Source organism: Trachypithecus francoisi, unplaced genomic scaffold (genome assembly GCF_009764315.1).
Source record: "Trachypithecus francoisi isolate TF-2019V2 unplaced genomic scaffold, Tfra_2.0 Lachesis_group12, whole genome shotgun sequence".
Classification (NCBI taxonomy): domain Eukaryota; kingdom Metazoa; phylum Chordata; class Mammalia; order Primates; family Cercopithecidae; genus Trachypithecus; species Trachypithecus francoisi.
In genome coordinates this window covers 83842469-83863582 of record NW_022681457.1, presented here as the reverse complement: position 1 = coordinate 83863582, position 21114 = coordinate 83842469, and the positions used below count along the sequence as shown (strand labels likewise).

General features: G+C 40.3%; 1 protein-coding gene across 2 annotated transcripts in view; it reads left to right on the top strand.

Annotated features, from left to right (window-relative positions):
* The window catches only part of NFYC (nuclear transcription factor Y subunit gamma), an 81800-nt gene that overhangs the window by 14481 nt on the left and 46205 nt on the right, over positions 1 to 21114 (top strand). The window contains exon 1 of one of the 2 annotated variants that reach the window (XM_033226916.1): positions 3460 to 4056. The exons of the other annotated variant lie outside the window; for it this stretch is intronic. The gene's annotated coding sequence lies outside the window, so the exon portion shown is untranslated. Of the gene's footprint in view, positions 1 to 3459; positions 4057 to 21114 lie in introns of those variants that run through there. 2 annotated transcript variants of the gene reach the window in all.

Genomic DNA, 21114 nt, shown 5'->3' with positions numbered 1-21114 from the left:
CCCCTTTAAATTTTAACGATGTACTCTTGTGAATGATTTACCTAGTTGTTTCATGCCCTTATAAATGTGGTTTGTTACTGGTTAAATGTTCCTAATAATTTAGTAGTAAACTTTATAACAACTTACAGGGTGCTATTTGGTCATAGCATTGGCTAGGTCTCTAACTGGCAGATCAAATTTAACAGTAGTCAGATTTTAAATTTTAATATTTATTTATTTATTTACTTACCTGAGATAGTCTGTCTCTGTCACCCAGGCTGGAGTGCAGTGGGACTATCACGGCTGATTGCAACCTTGACCTCTTGGGTCGAGTGATCCTCTGGTCTCAGCTTCCAGAGTAAGTGGGATCACAGGCGTGTGCCACCACACCTAGCTAATTTTTGTATTTTTTGTAGAGATGGGGTCTCACTATGTTACTCAGACTGGTCTGAAATGCCTGAGCTCAAGTGATTCTTCTTCCTTGGCCTCCCAAAATGCTGGGATTACAGGCATGAGCCACCATGCCTGGCCCAGATTTTTAGTTTTTAAATTTGTTGAAGTTGGCTAATGGTTTATGCTATCTATACATATATATGGCACCTAAGAATTTCCTTGGATGTGCTTGAGGTGTTCCATGTCTTGGCAAGCAGTGTGGTGCAGTGGAAAGAGTACCACTCTAGGTGGGACCCAAGTTTGAATCTAGATGTATGGCTAGGGTCCAGTTTTTTAACTTCTTTGAACCTCACTCTTTCTCACTGGTAAAAGGGTATTGTAGTGAGAATTAGAGGGGTAAAGTCTGTAATATACTTAGCACAGAACCTGGCACTAGTAGTTGTTCAGAAATCATTTCATTTCATCATGGGAAATGAGTGGAATGTATGTAGAGAAGTTAATACGGCAAAGTGATAGGGCAGACCACCTTGCTCCTATTTCGGGTCCCTGCTGAATCTCTGCACATGTCAAGGATGAGTTCTTATGTATGGGCAAGTGAGGAATTTCTAGAAAAGATCTCATCTACCTAGCAAAACAACTGTGTTTTTCAGTCCTAGGATATTTAGCTTTGGTGGGAGGAAGCAGATCTAAGGAGATTGTTAAAGGCCTCAGGTGATGAATGGTGAGATGTTTGTATTTGAATGTTTTGCTTAAAAAAACAAAAAAACAAAAAAAATGCTAATTGATTTTCACCACATTAGGAGCTGCCTCTTAAAAAACCTAAGCAGTTGGTCCAAAATCCGTAAGAAAATCTTTGACTACCACTGCCTTTGGCACCCTGGAATGTTTTCAATAACCACAGTGAGACAAGTAAGAATACTTGTAATATCTTTTCTGAGATCAACTCTGTTGTGCTTATTCTTAAAAATATGGGGCCAGGCGCGGTGGCTCGTGCCTGTAATCCCAGCACTTTGGGAGACCAAGGTGGGTGGATCATGCTAGATCAGGAGTTCGAAATCAGCCTGGCCCACATGGTGAAACCCTATCTCTACTAAAACTGCAAAAATTAGTCAGGTGTGGTAGTGGGCGCCTGTAATCCCAGCTACTCGAGAGGCTGAGACATGAGAATTGCTTGAACCCAGGAGGCAGAGGTTGCAGTGAGCTGAGATCACACCGCTGTACTCTAGCCTAGGTGACAGAGGGAGACTCTGTCTCAAAAAAAAAAAAAAAAAAAAAAAAAAAGATAGAAGGCTGGGGTGCAGTGGCTCACTCCTGTAATCCCAGCACTTTGGGAAGCCAAGGCAGGTGGATCTCTTGAGGTCAGGAGTTCAAGACCAGCCTGGTCAAACCCTATCTCCACTAAAAATACAAAATTAGCTGGGCATGGTGGTGGGTACCTGTAGTCTCAGCTACTAAGTAGGTCACTTGAACCCAGGAGGTGGAGGTTGCAGTGAGTCAAGATCGTGCCACTGACCTCCAGCCTAGGCAACAGAGTGAGACTCCATCTCAAAAAAAAAAAAAAAGAAAAAGTGAGAAAAAAATGTGTCCTCATCCAGGCACAGTGGCTCACGCCTGTAATCCCAGCACTTCAGGAGGCAGGGGCAGGAGACTCCCTTCAGCCCAGAAGTTCGAGACCAGCCTGGGCAACATGGCGAGACCCCATCTCTACCAATTAAAAAAAATTGAAAAAAGAAAAGAAATATAAAAATTTAGCTAGGCGTGGTAGCACACACCTGTAGTCCTAGCTACTCAGGAGGCCAAGGTGGGAAGATCGCTTGAGCCTAGGAGGCGGAGGCTGCAGTAAGCCGAGATCGCGTCTCTGCACCCCAGCAACACCCCAGCTTGGGTGACAGAGCCAGACCCTATCTCAAAAAAAAAAAAAAAAAAAAAAAGAATGATTTTTATCCTCTGTGATGTCAAACTCTGTGGCTGCCTTAAATAAATTAGTTAATCCATCAAATTATAATGTGCTTTTAATAATATGTCATCAACCCTCTGCATCTAAGCATTCAACCAACCATGGGTCAAAAATATTTTAAAAAATTGTGTCTGTATAGAACATATGGTCTGTATAGAACATATGCAGACTTTTTTCCTTGTCATTATTCCCTAAACAATACAGTATAACCACTACATGTATAGCATTTACATTTTATTAGGTATTATACGTAACCTAGTGATGATTTAAAGTATACAGGAAGCTGGGCAAGGTGACATACACCTGTAGTTTCACTCACTTTGGTAGCTGCGGTGGGAAGATTGCTTGAGCCCAGGAGTTTGAGGTGGTAGTGCCCTGATTATGCCTAAATAGCCACTGCATTGCAGCCTAGCAACGTAGTGAGACACCATCTCTTAAAAAAAAGTATACATGGGAATGTGCAAGTGTTTTATGCAAATACTGTACCGTTTTATGTTAGGGACATGAGCACCGAAGGATTTTGGTATCCATGAGAGGGTTGGCTGGGGAGTATCCTGGAACCAGTCTCCCATGGATACCAGGGGATGATTGTATTCACTGATGTTCTAGCTTTTTTGTCACCCCCCCCCCCACCTTTATCATTGTATTTCCTTCTTAGGTTCCTGGTTGACGTTCTAGAAATGCCACTGTCTCTGCCACTAACTTCATATATTACCTTAAAATTTTTCTATTTAAATTAGTTTGTGTTTTCAAATAAAGTGCTTTGCCTTGATACCAATCTGTGCCTTTAAAGTGCCACTAACATAATGACAGATGCCTTTTAGAAATCTTGCAAACTATTGTATGGCCATTGGCATCACTCTGTTAGTGTTAAAGAAGCTGCATTTTCTTTGCACTAGTCCTACCCAGTTTTGTTTTTCTTCTTTTAATGCTCAGCAGAAAACTGAAGATGGTCACAACTTTCCGACCTTGTGCACATTGCTTCTCTGGTCTATTACCATAGGATACCGTAGCAGTTGTCTTACAGACATCTTTGATGGCCAATCAGCAGCAGTTAAATTACCGTAAATTTTTTAAATGGAACTCTGACAGCCAATAAGAAATCCCGTGGGTGGGAACAGTAACAGCCCTTTGGCTTGTTTTTAAGAACAATTCTAAATTTTCAGTATTCTGTTTTAGAAACACATGATTCCCTAGTGCAACTGCTATGTGCATTTGCCAGGCATTTCCACGCCTTAGAGTTCCCCATAGTTTGTAGTCTGAATCTGACCCCTGTTCTGCTTCTCAAGGTAACTTTAAAACAGGAAGTGTACAAAAGAGGTAACTGATGACGTGAACAGCCAATCGTGGCTTTGTGTTCTTAGCCAATAAAGCAGTTCAGCCAATGGGATCACTGTGGAGGCAAGGTTTGGTGTCAAATAGCATGCTAGATTGAATGCCTTTGACTGTTAAAGTGGAAGGAGGCTGCAGGGCTTCATTGGAGCCTCGGAGTTTTTCACTGAGGCAGGGGTCAGCTGAAAGACAAAGAAAAATGGCGAATAGTTTGTTGGGGGGTGGGAGGACAGCTGTTCGGGCTTTCACTGGAGTGGACATTCCAGACTCAGGTTTCTGCATCTCCTGCTGCCTTTTGTTTCCTCCGTCCTTTGGGGGGGAGGGATAGGAGTGACTTAAATTCTCCCAGTCCGAGGAGGTATAAATAACTACATGTAAAATTAATGCAGTTCCCGGTAAGTTTAATTCTTTTTTTGTGTTGAAATGATAGAAACTGTTTAGCTTCAGAGAGTGTAGACAAGTTGCACTGTTCAGAAAATGGCCACTTTACATTCCATGCATACCTTTTGGTGCACCTAGAATACCTTGCTGTGTTTAGATTTTGCATGTCCTTCAACTAGGATTTCTTTCCTAGTTGGCTATCGACAAGATCAGGTACATGGAGAAAGGCTAATCATTTTTCAGGGGCACACAGAAGCAAAACACTTTTCTCTTTGCATTGGGTAAACTTAACTGTTTTCCAAATAATTTTCCTTTGTTCAAGTGCACTGAAGCTTTCCTATGGAATAAGCTGAGTTGTTGTGAGAGTTTTTCTGTTTCCACGCACTTTGTTGACATCTGTGTTTTCAGATATAGGAAGCGACACTGTTGCTGTTAGAAATTTGTGTGAAAATATGATTTGCACTGCTGCAGGTTCTAATGGTGAAGGCCCACATGCCAGTGTGAAATTTTCCCGTAACTTTCTTGATTTACCTGTCTACCTCTAGATTCTAGTAAGTACTAATTAATGTAGTAACAGTCTTTGTTTTTAATGCACATTTTAGCTGAGAATGCTGGTTAGAAACATCTTCACTTATATTGACAGTGACAAGAGCAAATCTTTTTCCATAGATTTCACACATTTTGTCAGGTGGTGATTTAGTTCTTTGAAATGATATGAGCAAAGTGCTTTTCATTTTTCCATATTAAATCTTTAAAATCCTGCAGTTTGTGCATAGGAAAGTTAAGAGTATAGGCACCCTATCTTTTGCCCTTGATATATATATATTTTTCTCTATACAAAGCTAACGTAGGTTGCTAATCAGTAACCGGCCAGTTATTATGAACAGTGAAATCTTCAATCCCACGTACTAAGATCTATAATACACCTGATTTTAAAATTCAATTCTTTGTTTTCTTTTTATTTGCAAATATGGAATGAAGGTCATTGGAACATTTCTGCAGCAGACTCAGTGTGGAGCCGTGAGCCAGCAGCACTTAGTCTCTGGGTAGGGAAAAGGAGCAGGCCCTATTAGAGGAGAAGTTTCAAGGGTGTTGATTTGCCTTCCCTAGCTTCCCCTGTAATAAAGGATTTACCTGAGAGGACTGATAGGATTTAGATTTGGGGCTCTTGGAGTTGGAATGATACAGCAAGTCAAAGTTCTAGATGCAGGCCTCTGTCGTTGCTTGCAAAAGTGACCTTGAAAAACTGCCGGCGAGTTGAAAGATTGAAGGACAAAGTTTGTTTATACAGATTTGGACTGAAAAGCTCTAGTTAAGATGAAAAGAGACTGTACTTCTGATATTCAAGTCGAGTGGTTAGTAGGAATATGTTATAGATTCAAATTAGGAGTTTTCAGGGAATAAGACAGTAGGGCTGCATTCATTCTCTCTCCTACTCTTTTTACTTCCCTCCCCCCAGCAAAAAATTCTAAATTCTTTTGGTATGATAGCTGAGTGAACTGCCTAACAGATTCAGAATTCCTTGTATGCTGCCTTGTCTTCTGTGTAATCTAGAGGGTTCTTAGTGAAGGAATAGTGTTTTAGGAGTTCACAGTAGTTGTATTTGTGAAAGTTTTGGGGAATTGAAATGCTTATAATAAGAAAATGTTCCTTCTGGGAATTTAAGTCTTAAGATAAAGAAGTATGTGTTAAGGATTACATTTTAAGAGGTACTTACTTTGATTTAAATTTATTTTTTTAAAGTCATTGATTATTTATATGTTATCGGTTGTTCCAGGTTTTATATATGATTTTAAAAACAGTTGTAGGTACTGTCTTGACCCTGTTGGCCCTACGAGAAGGCCTGTAGCAGGGGAGACAGAAGTGAAGGTGTGGTACAGTATGAGGTAAACCATAAACTTGAGAACTTGGTGGATTTGGCTTCTTGGAAAGACGCCCAGTCACTGCCTCTCGCCGAGGTTCTTCACCATTTTTGGATCATAGACTCTGAGAATCTGACCCACTACCTGGAAAAATGCACATGGGCATGCCTGTGCAAACCTTTGATGACTAAGTTATTTTCTAGTGTATGTCAAATGGTGTTTAACACTTTAGCCAGATAGATGTTTACTAGACAAATGAAGAAAACTTTGCTTCCAGAAAGAGCAAAGACCTTCTAGAGAGCTAACTGTAATTTGGACCATGGGTGGCTGTGTGTGTAAGTGGGGGAAGCTTAGACAGGGTCTAGAGATGTGAACATTTATTTACTCTGATCACAATGTTTGAGGCAGTATGGTACAGACCATTTAAAGGCAAGAGATGTGTGTCCAAGCCCCAGTCACCTTTATCACCAGCTTTGTAGTTTGGGCAAGTCAGCCATTTAGTGTTAGCTTCCTCACATGTAAAAATGGGACCTAAAAATAGTGTCTTATTTAGTGGTGAGTCTTGAATGAGATCATGTGTGTCAAAGTACTTTGCAAATTGTAAAGAGCTACATAATATTAGTTGTTACTAATCCAGACTATTTGGGGGATGAAACCTTTATGAAGATAGGTGTGGCATCAAAGAAAGAAATGCCAGTATTTTAACATTTTTAAAAAGGAGTTAGTTTAAACCTGACACATTTCTTTTTAAACTGCCTTCACCTGCATATTCCTGTTTATGCTGACATGACCCTATTTATTTAATGCATACGTTGAGACCATCCTTTACTCATCAAGATTCCTGTGAAAGAATTTTAACCCCTTTGTCAACATTTAAGAACCTCTCAGAATAAGATGAAACGGGTATGCTGATTTTTAAAAAAACTCTTGTTAGATTTAGGAACCTCTCAGAATAAAATCTGGAAGCCTGTTCAGTTTGCATTATGAGATTTGCATTATAATGCAGGTAAGTTGTAATGGTTGCATATGTTTACCAAGCAGGGGTTACATTTTTAGTTTGTATACCAAATATTTATAAAGTAAACTGGAACCATTTTTTTTTGTTTGCTTTGTGATTATCATGTCAGTTTTCAAGCATGGGAGGTAGTTATAGCCTGCAGTATGTATAGTAAGCAAATAAATGTTGGGATGAATGCCCTTTTTTTTTTTTTCCCAGACAGGGTCTTGCTCTGTTGCCCAGGCTAGTGTGCCAGGCTGGAGAGCCGTGGCATGATCATGACTCACTGCAGCCTCCACCTCTTGGGCTCAAGCAATCCTCCTACCTCAGCCTCCTGAGTAGCTGGTACTACAGGCATGTGCCACTGTGCCCAACTAATTTTTTTTTTTTTTTTTTTTTAATAGAGACGGGGTCTTGATTTGCTGCCCAGGCTGATCTCACACTCCTGGGCTCAAGTGATCCTGTTGCCTTGGCCTCCCAAAGTGCTGGGATTACAGGTGTGAGCCACTGTGCCCAATTGTGGGATGAACACTTTTAAAAAAAGAAATAATTGATCGCTTATCAAAAATCTAACATAAATTTCACGCAGTTACTACCTACTATGAGATACCTTTCTAACATAATTGGTGGAAACTCATGGGGATTTCTTTTTAATCTAGTCTGTATGCCCAGTGTCATCTATTTTTAGGACTTCCTTTTTTTCCCCCCCGGGGTGAGGTTGATATTTTGTGATGTTTGATTTCCTGTCCTATTAAGTCACTTCCTCTCAGGCCTATGGTCAGTCAGCATTGGTGTCTGCTTCCTATCTGTGCTTTGAAAGAATCATATTCAGACAGAATGAGGTTTGGCAAAATTGATACTGACTTTACCAAATAAAATTCCAGTTGCAGGGATGTGTAGGTTTAAAAACAGCAACTGTGGTCACTTTGGGCTTTTGTTTTTAAAACAAGATGAGATCTCCTTCTTAAAGAAGCTAAATACTTTTGTGGGGGCTTCAGTAACCCAAAAAATGTATAAAAGCTGAACATGGCTATCTTCATGAATGGAATGATTTTTGACTGTTCTTATTACTGATAATATATGCATACAGAGTTTGAATACGTCTAAATTAGGCTGATAGGAATCACTTAGAGATCTAGTCTAGTTCCCTTCTTGTAAAGTGGGGAAATTGAGGCCCAGTAAGTTCAGGTGCCCTAATCCAAGTCTTTCAGCTTTTTAGGAACAGGCCTGTACAAGTTTGGAGATTTGACTCCCACTCAATTTGTTGCACGTTTCTTTTATTCCTCTAGGTTGTTTTCACTTTTTATTTTTCATGTTTCTTTTCCTTTTGGCACTTCTGTATAGGTTTGCTGTTTGGCTATAGAAGGAACAGAGAGAAAATGGGCCATGGAAGAGGTTCAGAAGTCTTTACCTGAAGTGTGTTGGTTAGAAAGTCTGCTGCAGCAGATTTAGTGTCCCTTTGGAATCTGAAGATACCTTGCCTCAGCCAGTTGCTTATTCAGAAAGCTGAGAACCAGCTAGGAAGCTAATGGTGCTCACCTGTGAGGTATTCCAGAGAGCCGGGTTACTGTTATGCATTATGAAGAAGTTAGGGTATACAAACACATGACCTGCATGCCAGTTAGTGTTTATTGTTTTTGTTTTTTGTTACTACATTTCAAGAACAAGCTGATTCCCAAAAAAGTTTGTACCTGGCTCTTAAAGTGAGTCTACAAGCTAACCTGTATTTAATAAACACAGATTCCAGGGTCATTTTAAGCATTTGAGAAGACTGAAATAGGAATCATTGTTTATAGACACCCAAAATAATATCTTAACTCTGCTGACTTCACTCTTTCCCATCAGCAAAGTGGTATTATGTGTGTATGTGCTTGTGTATGGTTGAGTGGTTTTTGTTCTTATCTTTATATTCTTTGATAGACCATGATATACTTTAACATTTTTTATTTTTCTGAAGGTGATGACCTTCATATATTTAGACAAAAGTTATAGTTCATTGAAAGGGTGAGGGCTTGAATGATGTAAGTTATGTAATATTTAAGTCCTAAAATATACTGACTGAAAATTATGATAGACATAGCTGGATAGACTATACTTCATGTCTACATTTCCCAGAAGTTTAGTTTTCTTTCTTTTTTTTTGGAGACTAAGGTCTTGCTCTGTCGCCCAGGCTAGAGTGTAGAGTGTAATGGTGTAATCATAGATCACTGCAACCTCAAACTCCTGGGCTCAAGCAGTCCTCCCACTTCAGCCTCCAAGTAGCTGGGACTACAGATGCATGGTACTAGGCCTGGCTAATTAAAAAAAAAAATTGAGAGCCAGGCGCAATGGTTCATGCCTGTAATCCCAGCACTTTGGGAGGCCAAGGCAGGCAGATCATGAGGTCAGGAGATCAAGACCATACTGGCTAACACGGTGATATCCTATCTCTACTAAAAATACAAAAAATTAGCCGGGCGTGGTGGCGAGCTCCTGTAGTCCCAGCTAGTCGGGAGGCTGAGGCAGGAGAATGGCGTGAACCCAGGAGGTGGAGCTTGCAGTGAGCTGAGATGGCGCCACTGCAAGCTCCAGCCTGGGCGACAAAGTGAAACTGTCTCAAAAAAAAAAAGTTTTGACTGGGTGTGGTGGATCATGCCTGTAATCCCAGCCCTTTGGGAGGCCAAGGCGGGTGGATCACTTGAGGTCAGGAGTTTGAGACCAGCCTGACCAACATGATGAAACCCAGCCCATACTAAAATAACACCAAAATTAGCCGAGCCTAGTCCCATCTTCTCAGGAGTGTGAGGCACAAGAATTGCTTGAACCGGGAGGTTGCAGCAATGATAGTGCCACTGCACTCCAGCCTGGGCAACAGCATGAGACTCCGTCTCAAGAAAAACAAACAAACAAAACCAATTTTTTTTTGTAAACATGGAGTCTCATTATTTTCCCTGGCTGGTCTCGAACTCCTGGCCTCAAAGGATCCTTCTACCTTAGCCTCAAAAGCACTGGCATTTGCAGGTGTGAGCGTCTGTGCCTGGCTAGTTTCCTTTTTAATCTGTTCTTTCTGCTACCTCAATATTGGGGCTCACCTCTTTATAACGTGGTCAGATTCTATTTGTGTTATCAATCTTACCTTCTTGTCTCTCCCTTTGGGATCCCAAAGTCAGACCCCGCTATTCAATAATTGATCAAAAGTTTTTCTCTACTTACAGTATTTATTCTAAATTAAATTACAGTCTAGAACCTGCAGTGAAAATGGGCAATCAAAGGATAAGGAATGAAGTTAAATTCCAGTATAGAGGAAGAACTAAAAAAAAAAAACAGATAGTAAATGTTTAATTTTAAAATGGCATAACATTGTGACCTTGTGTTCCTTAGTTCAAAGAAAGAAGACTAAAATAACCACAGCAAATAGCAGCGCAAATTCACTTGGTTATCCTTTCTTCTTGGAAGTACTACCGTTTTGGTCTGTTTCCATAGTTTCAATTACATAGAAAACTAAAGGGAAGACCTGCTTGATTGAAAATATCCAGATAAAATGAAATTGTCTTCTGTTTATCTAAGCTATATAGTTCTTACCTTCAAAGAAATGCTAAAGTTGGATGCTTTTTACACTTCCTTTCACCAATTCACCATGCATGCTTGTCTTTTTTGTGGAGAGTTTAAAAAGGTATACAAATACTCTGGGACTGATGATGTTTATCAGGTATTAGAAACTGATACGGAAAGAACAAGCAAAATACACAGAATTCAGAAGAGGGGAGACCTTGGCTTAGGAATGAAGGGAAGCTATTTAACTGGATGTGGACTCAAGGAGGTAGGAACAAGGGCATTCCAGGCGTTGGGAGCAAAAAGAGCAAGATCATGATTCAAAAAGTATATCTTGGGTTAAAGAGAGCAGTAAATGGTCAGCTGCTTAGAGCATAAAGAGATGAGTTAAGGACAGGAAGGAGTGGTAAAAGAAAGACGTATGGAGAAATAAGTTGAGTCAGATGTTGAAGGGCCTTGTTTGACAGGCTAAGAAATTTGAACAGTCTCTGCTTGACAGTGGTGACCATTGGAAATCTGGGGTAATAGAGTGATGTGGCATTATGAGAGCTGCGCTTTTATAAGATTTATTACACATCTTAGGTTCACAACCTTTATAGGATTATTAGGTTTGAGATAGGTTGTAAAATAAAAGGCTTAGAATTGTACCTGGCACACAGTAACCCCTAATGAGCATTAGCTATCATCATTTTTATTACATGGAGGCAATGAAGGTCTGAACAGAGATAGTGGTAGTATGAAGAAAAGTCAGGAGATGGACACTGCTGGACCCTGTTACTATAGAATTTAGCAGCTGATTAGAACTGAACAAGAGAAGAGAAAAAGTGCGAAATGATACTGAGGTTTCAAGTCTGGGTGACTGGAGGATAGAAACAGAAATTCAGGAAGAGCAAGTTTGGGGGGAAAAGAAGATAGATTTGATTTGGGGCACGTGGAATTTCACTTCTGGGTAGCTTTCCGGTTGTAGATGTCCAGCTTTCCGGTTGTAGATGTTCAGTATATGCAGGAGTGAATGAAGCTTTGGAGAAATATCAAAATTGGTAATGTATATTTGGAATTTAGGCTCATAAAGATTATAGCTGAACCTAGGGGACAAACAGGAGAGAATCAAGAAAGAATTGACAAAAGACTAGTGCTACATGTCAAAGATGGAAGCACAAAAAAGGTCTGACTCTAAAGTTGAGAAATCCAGAAATGAGCATGGTAGAGTTCTCTAGGTCAGTGTTCTCTTAGCTTTTTTTGGTTGCACACTCCTCTTGTCTGAGTGTGCAGTTCCCATGTATGAATTAATATTCTTTACTCCAAAAAGTTACTTGCTCGGTTTTTTAGTATTAGTTTAGTAAAAATAGAGAATATCTGTAACTCCCCTTAATCCAGGCATATACAACAAGGTAAAGGTTTTGTTGTTAGCCTACATCTTCCTTGCAGTACTTGTGGCACCATATGTAATACATGGTCTTGTGACAAGTTCAACTAAATGAGGGCATCAGTATCAGCTCATAGGTTAAATATCCGAGAAGCTAATATTAACACTTTTCCGTGTGTGCCTTGATAAGTAAAAGACTAGAAATATTGCCGTAGAATCTGGTGACCTTCACTTGCTTTAAAGATGTACAAATATTTCCTTGAGATTAGTACATATACCACATCTCCATTCAGTACAAAGACTAGATTTTATTTTCTGAGTTGCACTGGGCTTGATCTTACTGGTTTTAGCTTTGTAAAATCTCGAATGGCAGCATCCTGCATGAAGCTGACCAAAAATACATATGTAGGAATTTGGCAGCATTTGCTGAGCAAGTAATTTATAGCCCACATGATCATTATAGCACCAATGAGCAGCACACAAAATTAATTACCAGGAATGGGACTAGCCTCATCTGTAGGATTTAGCAGAATTTTTAATATATGAGACAACTATATTTAGTTTCTAGGCTGTGTATGTTGTAATTATCCTTAATCTAAAATAAAGGCAATAAGAAACTTTTCACTAGAGAAATAGTGGTAAATTTCCAGCCATTTTACCTCATTATTTATAATCTGAACTCCATGATTATTTTCCTCTTGGAAATTCATTGTCCAGATGCCCGTGAAGCTCCCCTTAAAGGTGGTTAAGCAATGTAATAGTATGCAGTGTTTATATGAAGCATAGTACTTTATAGTTAGTGAAGTGATTTCATCCTCATTCTCTTATTTGGTATTTACCTAATGTAAGTAGGACAGACGATTATCATCCCCCATTTTGAGGGTGACAAAATGGAAGGCAGAGCCTGATGACAAAGGCTTTTGCTGTTTGTACTGCACTTTCTTACTGTATATGAAAAACAGTCTATAGCTGTGTCCATCTTAGGGGACTAATTTTTCCTCCTACCTTCCCTTTTCCTATACTTGCTTCTCCCTTGAAAGGCACAGAACTCTCCCAGAGTTCTCATCAACTCTCATATTATAGACTGCTTATCAGGCTAATCATAAAGGGAGCAAACATACAGTCAAATTGAATTACCTTTAAAGTGTTTGTCAAAATAGGTGAACACAGTCACTTTTTGGAACAAAGCATAGTACAAGTAGATAGATACAATTGAGCACTACTAGTGTTTTGGGAAATTGTCTTTAATGAATCCTAAATTCACTAAGGTCAGATAAGTAGTTGAAGAATTTTTTTCCAAATAGATATGTGGTTAGAATTGTATTGGGTGTTCCTTAGCTGGTATGTATTGAGGCAGCTCCCAAATTTGGGTTCTCATCTTGAGCCACAGAGATCAATATTTTTAGATGAATCATTGTGTTATTTTTTTTCTTTTTGAGACGGAGTCTCGCTCTGTTGCCTGGCTGGAGTGCGGTGGCGCGATCTTGGCTCACTGCAACCTCCGCCTCCCGGCTTCAAGCTATTCTCCTGTCTCAGCCTCCTGAGTAGCAGGGACTACAGGTGCCCACCGCCATAATTATCTAGTAAATAATTTTTGTATTTACTAGAGATGGAGTTTCACCATATTGGCCAGATAGTCTTGATCTCATGACCTCGTGATCTGCCCGCCTTGGCCTCCCAAAGTGCTGGGATTACAGGGGTGAACCACTGCGCCTGGCCCGTGGTGTTCTTAAATAATCAGTTGCTTTAAATTTCCTAGCTATGATTTATAATCCTTACCCCTAGTGAGGTGGAACAAAGGAATTCTGATTTCTTGGAGGAATGGCTGAATAAGATAACTTTATCACCATGTTCACAATGTAGCGATAGCTATAATTTTGAAACACTGCATAGAATTTAGCCAGGTGATTCCTCATATAAGTGGGTAGCTATGAAAACATCTCCAATAAAGGAGGCTGGGCTAAGGCTGTTCTTCTGAATTATAGTGAAAGAATTGAGTGACTTCCCATCACCAGGCCCCCAGAAAATGAACTTGATCCTTTCTATCTCCACTCTTATTTGGTAACTGGATGGCCTAGTCCCACTCCTCTGATGCAACTGCAGTTTAACAAGCTTGAAAACCTTAAGCTTTCTTGTTTAAGCTTTCTACTTTGAAATGTGTAAGAATCTGGTATCTTGATTTTTTTTGGAGTACTTTTTTCAGGAGAGTGATCAGGAAAACTAAAGGTAAAAAGGCCTGGTGGATTTGTGTTCCAGGCTGAGAAAAGCTGTAGGTTCTTAAGTTTTGGGTTTTCTATTGTTACCAATTCTAAAGTAGAGGAGAAGATTTAATGAAAGAGCACAGAATTGAGAATCAGAAGACATGGATTGTAATTTCAGCTGTGGCATATACTTATCCTGGTGACTTCTGCCAAGTTACTCAGTCTACCTGGATAAAGTATCTTTATCTGTCAGATGGGAATATTTGAACCTGTGTTGCTTATCTTACATGTTTATGGTGAAAACCCCATAAAATAATGTGAAACTACTTTAAAAAGTATAAATTATGTACAAATGTAAGAGATTAGCATAACTATCTCAGTCACTTTGCACTCTTTGAAGTGGTCTTTATGTCCTCACTTCCTGACAGCTGTATACATGAAGGTAAGAGATTTAGGATTTGGTTGGCTTGGAAGATTTGTCTCGTTTCATGTCCTTTTCCTTTCTTTCTTCTCCTCTTTTAAACATTGAAATCAATGATAAAAGACACTAAGCAGAGGGAATAATTCACAGTGTGTCTGAATGAGCAGAATCCAGACAGCCAAATCAATACAGCCAAGCTCATATTGACATTCTTATAACGCCCTCTAGGTTTTTAATTGACAATTTTCTGCCTTCCCCTGTCCCCCCACCCCCCTGGTTTTCAGATGTATTAACTCACCAGCACAATCTTCCATTTTTCAGTGGAGCTTATGATTAGATAATTGTCTACATTTGTGCTACATTTTCTAAAGTAGAACAAGTTTTTCTCCATCCCTGCTCTTGTGGCTCTTCCATTGGATTACTGCACAAAGATTACTGCACAACTGAGCATAAGTACTTAAGGAATTTTCCCATTTGCCAGTTTAAAAGAAAAGCACCTAGAATGAGGCCAAGGATGCTTGGGGTCTTAAAATAGTTCTTGTCCATGCATGGTGGCTCACGTCTGTAATTCCAGCACTTTGGCAGGCCAACATGAGAGGATCACTTGAGGCCAGGAGTTTGAGAACAGCCTGGGCAAGATAGCAAGACCCTGTCTTTACAAAAAATTTTAAAAATTAACCAGGTATGGTGGCAAGCACCTATAGTCCCTGCTACTCAGGAGGCTGAGCAGGGGAGGATCGCTTGAACCCAAGAGGTTGAGGCTTCAGTGAACCATGATCACGCCACTGCACTCCAGCCTGGGCAACAGAGCAAGACACTGTTTAAAAAAATTTTTTTTTAAAGTTCTTGAGGAGCCTGTGTTTTTCATTCAGTAGATGTGTATTGAATTCCCACTATGTGCAAGGCACGTTTGTGTTGAGGATGTGTCAGAAACAAAATGATTATGTAAGACAAACTGGGGAAAAAATAGGAGCATGAAAATTTTAAGCTTAAAAAATAATATGCCCCCTAAAAAAGAATATGTTACACAAGTCTGAAGCAAGTGAATATGCTAATTAGAGAAATAGATTTGACTGTGTGCCAGGAATGGTTTCTTGGGGAGAAAAAAAAATAGTCATCGCTGATAAGTGAATGTAGACAGTGTTTAATTTCTTTGCAGTTGTACTGTAAAGGCAAGCTTCTTATCAGTGCTATTGCAGAAGAGCCTTAAACATTGGTTTCAATCCATGAGATAGTCTGAGAAATTCCGGTTTTCCAGAACATGTTTCCTTCATGTTCACTTCAGGATGTTGGATATAGATGGAAGTGGGTGGAGCTCTCTTTAGAGCTCCAAACAGAATCTTTTGCTTGGACGATGGGGCCAGGTTGAGTGGGGAGCTGCCTGGATTCCAGGTTTCCTCTACCCTGTAACTTAAACAAGATTCCTTTCACAAGACAAAACAGGCACATACTCCTAGCTTGTGGAATTCTGAGGTATCCAAGGAGATGGTGGTGGTTGTGGGGTTTTTTTGGTTTTTCTTGAGATAGGGTCTCACTCTGTTGCCCAGGCTGAAGTGCAGTGGTGCGATCATGGCTCATTGCAGTCTCCCAGCTCCTCGGGTCAATACCTCTGGCCTCCCTAATCGAAAACAACCTCCTCAAATGAATCTGCCCTCGTAGTATAAACTAATACACCGGTCTTGTAAACCGGGGATGGATAATTTTCCCTAGGACAACTCAGAAAGAAAGCACCTAACTTCGCCACCAATACCCAAAATTGGCATGAACCTCTTGCCCCAGCCTCCTGAGTAGCAGGAGCTACAGATGTGTGCCACCACACAGACTAATTTTTGTTTTTGTTTTTGTTTTTTCTTTTTTGTAGAGTCAAGGTCTTGCTATGTTTCCCGGGCTGATCTTGAACTCCTGGGCTCAAGCGATCCTCCTGCTTCGACCTCCAAAGTGCTGAGGTTACAGGCATGAGCCACCATTCCCAGCCCAAGGAGATATATTCTAAGAATTTAAGGCTGGGCACGGTGGCTCATGTCTGTACTCCCAGCACTTTGGGAGGCCGAGGTGGACAGATCACGAGTTCAGGAGACCAAGACCATCCTGGCTAACACGGTGAAACCCCATCTCTACTAAAAATAAAAAAAAATTAGCCAGGTGTGGTGGTGGGCGCCTGTGGTCCCAGCTACTAGGGAGGCTGAGGCAGGAGAATGGCGTGAACCCGGGAGGCGGAGCTTGCAGTGAGCCAAGATCACGCTACTGCACTCCAGCCTGGGGAATGGAGGGAGACTCCATCTCAAAATAAGTAAATAATAAAAAATAAGTAAAAATTTAAAAAAATTTGTTAAATGTTTTGGATTAGTGTGGAGAGAAAACCTAGTATAGCTGTCGATCACTGACACTCTCAGGGATTTAAATTTGGCTCATTCCCATTTTCAGCTTGAGTTCTTTGCTTTTTTGGAACTAGTACATTTGTTCCAAGTTTAATAGTTTAAAGGGCTTTAAAAATTATTTCATGTTTATAAAAGAGATAGGAGAGCATCTTTCTCTATTTTAATATGTATTTCCATGCATCTGAAACTAGGCTTTTTAAAGAAATAGATTAAAAACAAAGTAAGTAGTCTAAATTATAGAGAAAAAGAAGCTAGTTGTTCTTTAGGCTTGGTACCATATCTGGGACTCTTCAGACCAGTAGTTGGTGTCTTGTCCAGCTTTGAGCAGTCATGATGGTATGATGCCATCTGGCATTTTTATGAATCTTGCTATTTTTTGAGGCCTTCTAACATGTGTTTTACCATTTGTGTGTTTCAATTGCCCTGTGGGATGTTGCTGTAGATGAACAGAGAAGTTTCTAAGAAGTTAAGAAATTTGCTCAAGATCACAGTTCGCCAGAGAGCTAAGAACCCCCAGATCCAATACATTTTATTTATTTATGTGTTTACCTTGTGCTTTAGTGCCCCCAACTGTTCACAGCTGAGTATTCAAAGGTGCTGCTAACCCGCCTAGAGACATGCAAAGGGAAAGGATAAAACAGAAAAGAAAAAAGAGTGACGGAGCTTAAATAGTGCTAAAAGTGGGAATGAGCAAGTTATAATAAATTAAGACAGAATTTTAGAGCGTTTGCATTTTGACTCTATCATTTATTGTATTGTGATCTTGAGCAAGTAACTTGATACCTAACCATCAACTTTATCTATCAAATTGGAATAATATTGATAAATGTATCACTGAGCTAAGTAAGGCTCAATTGAGGATGATGCATGTGGCATGTATTTTATGAACTCTAAAGCCCATAAGTTGGCATCTTCGAAACATTCTTCAGAATTACACTTCTTATCTCTGCTGGACACACAAACACAAGATACTGCCAGAAACTGGGCAAGAGGCTATTTGTGAATCTCAGAAAGGACCTACTAAGAAAATGATGCTTTGTTTTAGAATACAACTTAACTTAGGCTACAGGCGCTCTTTCTGTCTCTAGCTCATGTCACAATTCCTTTTTGGGATCAAGGCCTGAAAAACCAGTTACTCATCATTCTTCCTACAAGGATTTATTTACTCGTTAGGCTGGAGGGTCAGAGAGACTAACAGATTCTTCTGTGCAGCAGAGGGGGTCTGACCCAGCTTAGTTCTAATTGAGGATGAACAGCTGAGGGAGGCAAGGGAGCTAAATAACAGTTGTGTGATCTAGGACCAGCTTCTCAACCTCTGGTGTCAGTTTCCCCATCAGTAAATCAGGGATAAACAAAATACTTAACAATGCTTTAAAACAAGATCAGAATAGTGTCTGAAACTTTTTCTTTTTCTGTTTCTTTTTTTTTTTTTTTTTTTTTTGAGACAGGGTCTTGCTCTGCTGCTCAGGCTGGAGTGCGGCGGTGGCGCAATCATAGCTCACTGCAGGCTTGACCTCCCAGGCTCAAGCAATCCTCCCGCCTCAGCCTCCTGAGTAGCTGGGACTACAGGCGTAGGCCACCATACCTGGCTCATTTTTTATTTTTTATTTTCTGTTGAGATGGGGGTCTCGCTATGTTGCCCAGGCTGATCTCAAACTCCTGGGTTCAAGTGATCCTCCCGCCTTGGCCTCCCATAATGCTGGGATTAGAGGCATGAGCTACCACATGTGGATGAACCTTTTTCCTTAAAGGTCCAGATATCTTAAGCTCTGCAGCTGTATGATTTTTGTTGTAACTCTTCAACTCTACTGTTTAGCATGAGAGCAGCCATAGACAATATAAACTAATTAGGGGCTGGGCATGGTGGCTCACGCCTGTAATCCCAGCATTTTGGGAGGCCGAGGTGGGCAGATCACCTAAGGTCAGGAATTCAAGACCAGCCTGGTCAACATGGTGAAACCTGTCTCTTCAAAAATACAAAAAGTAACTGGGTGTGATGGCAGGTGCCTGTAATTCCAGCTACTTAGGAGGCTGAGGTGGGAGAATCGCTTGAACCCAGGAGGTGGAGGTTGCAGTGAGCCAAGATCGTGCCGTTATACTCCAGCCTGGATGACAGACCGAGGCTCCATCTAAAAGTAAATAAATACATAAATAATTAGGGTTGATGCCTTCCAGTGAAACTGTTTCCAAAAATAGGCTGTAGGCTAGATGTGGCCTGTGAGCTATAGTTTTTAGACCCTTCCTTGCTTTAGAATACTTCACTAGATACTTGATCTTTTTTCTCCATCATACAAAATACTGCTTGTGTTTTATTGGTGTCATATATGCAGGGGTGGTTTAAGTTTGAGCATTCAAAGGATGAGGAAGAATGTGTGTGAAGTAAGATGTATCATTTTCTGTTCCACAGAAATAAGTTTTCAAATGTTCTGTTCATGCTTTCCCATCACTTTCATTGTTTATACCAGTTGCTGTGCCTTCATTTTTTTCTAGTTATAGTACAACTATATTATGATCTGGCTCCTGTTTCAAAGATTATATTATACTAGATACCAAATAGAAAAATAGTTTTGTTTTTGAAGGAAAAGTGGCTCTTCTGCCAGTTTGAAAATGTGTCCTTGTGAACAGATCTTCAGGGAGAGCAGTGTGCAGCCACTTCCAAGCCTAAGTCTTTTAGGAAGCATGGTTTTCCAGTAGGCACTTTGAAAAGCGGCTTCTTGTTAAGACAGATATACCCTCAAACGTCAAACTTGGCATTAATCAGAGTTGGGGAAGTAGAGCTATGTTATTCATTCTTGTATTATAGTAGTGAAGACTATTCAGTAGCCTGCCAGTAAATATGACCAGCTGGTACCCAGCTATGTGTGTAAGTAATAAGGTTTCAGGCACTAAGCGTAGTCCTTTCTTGCATGACTATATAAAAACTTTAGATGAGTTTAAACAGAGACTATTGAACCTTGTGTTCTCTCTAGTCACTTTGCCTTTCCTTGTATTCATTCATTTATTGCATCTTCAAATAGTGAAGTGTAGGACTTCCCTACCAAACCACCAGACCCCTTTGGAATGTGTTCAGTATGCATCATTGCTGGAGTGGCTTAGTAGAGTGACTGACCCAGGGCCACCAGCTAGTAGGCAGCAAGCGGCCAGTACACAAACATAGGTCTTAATTTTCAGATCAGTTCTTCTTGTGAAATTGTCAATTTTAGATTGGTTTTTATTTTGGAAAGTATAAGCCTTCTTAAGGCTAGAAATGCTTTTTAGCTATTGTGATTGATAATGGCATAAGTCCTAAGGTCCTTCTGTGTAAACATAAAAACCAAATTGTCTGTTAGTAAATAAATCCTACCCCCCTTTCCCTCATCCATCCATTTATTTTTATTAATATTCTTCCTTTCTCTGTATCTCTCATCATCATTTAAAATACAACATCTTACAAACCTTAGCTCATTTAAATGAAGAAACCTAGAACTAACCTCAACAAATACCTGAGCAGTACTGGAACATAAAATGCTTGTGATAGTGCTGCCACTAGAGCAAATACAATAAAGCTAACATCATAATAAAGAGAGTCACACAAATTTGTTGGTTTCCCAGTGCAAATAGAAGTTACATTTGTGCTATAGTGTAGCCTATTAAATGTGCAACAGCATTGTGTCTAAAAAATATACATATCTTAATTTTAAAATACCTTATTGGTAAAAATGCTAATTAACATCTGAACTTTCAGCAAGTTATAAGCTTTTGCTGCTTGAGGGTCTTGACTTGATGATGATGGCTGCTGACTGATTAGGGTGGTAGTTGCCGAAGGTTGGGGTAGCTTTGGCAATTTCTCTGTGTGTGTTTTTCTGTTTTGTTTTTGAGATGAGTTTCACTCCTGTTGCCCAGGCTGGAGTGCAGTGGCACGATCTCAGCTCACTGCAACCTGTGCCTCCTGGGCTCAAGTGATTCTCCTGCCTCAGCTTCCCGAGTAGCTGGGATTGCAGCCCCCTGCAACCCCCCCACCCCCGGTCCCCCACGCCCAGCTAATTTTTGTATTTTTAGTAGAGACGGGTTTCACCATGTTGGCCAGGCTGGTCTTGAACTCCTGACCTCAAGTGATCCACCCACCTCAGTCTCCCAAAGTGCTGGGATTACAGGCGTGAGCCACTGCATCTGGCCTGTTTTTTTTTTCTTTTGGGACAAGGCCTCACTCCGTCACCCAGGCTGGAGTACAGTGTTGTGATCTCGGCTGATTACAGCCTCTGCCTCCTAGGTTCAAGCCATCCTCCTACCTCAGCCTCCCAAGTAGCTGGGACTGCAGACACATGCCACCATACCCA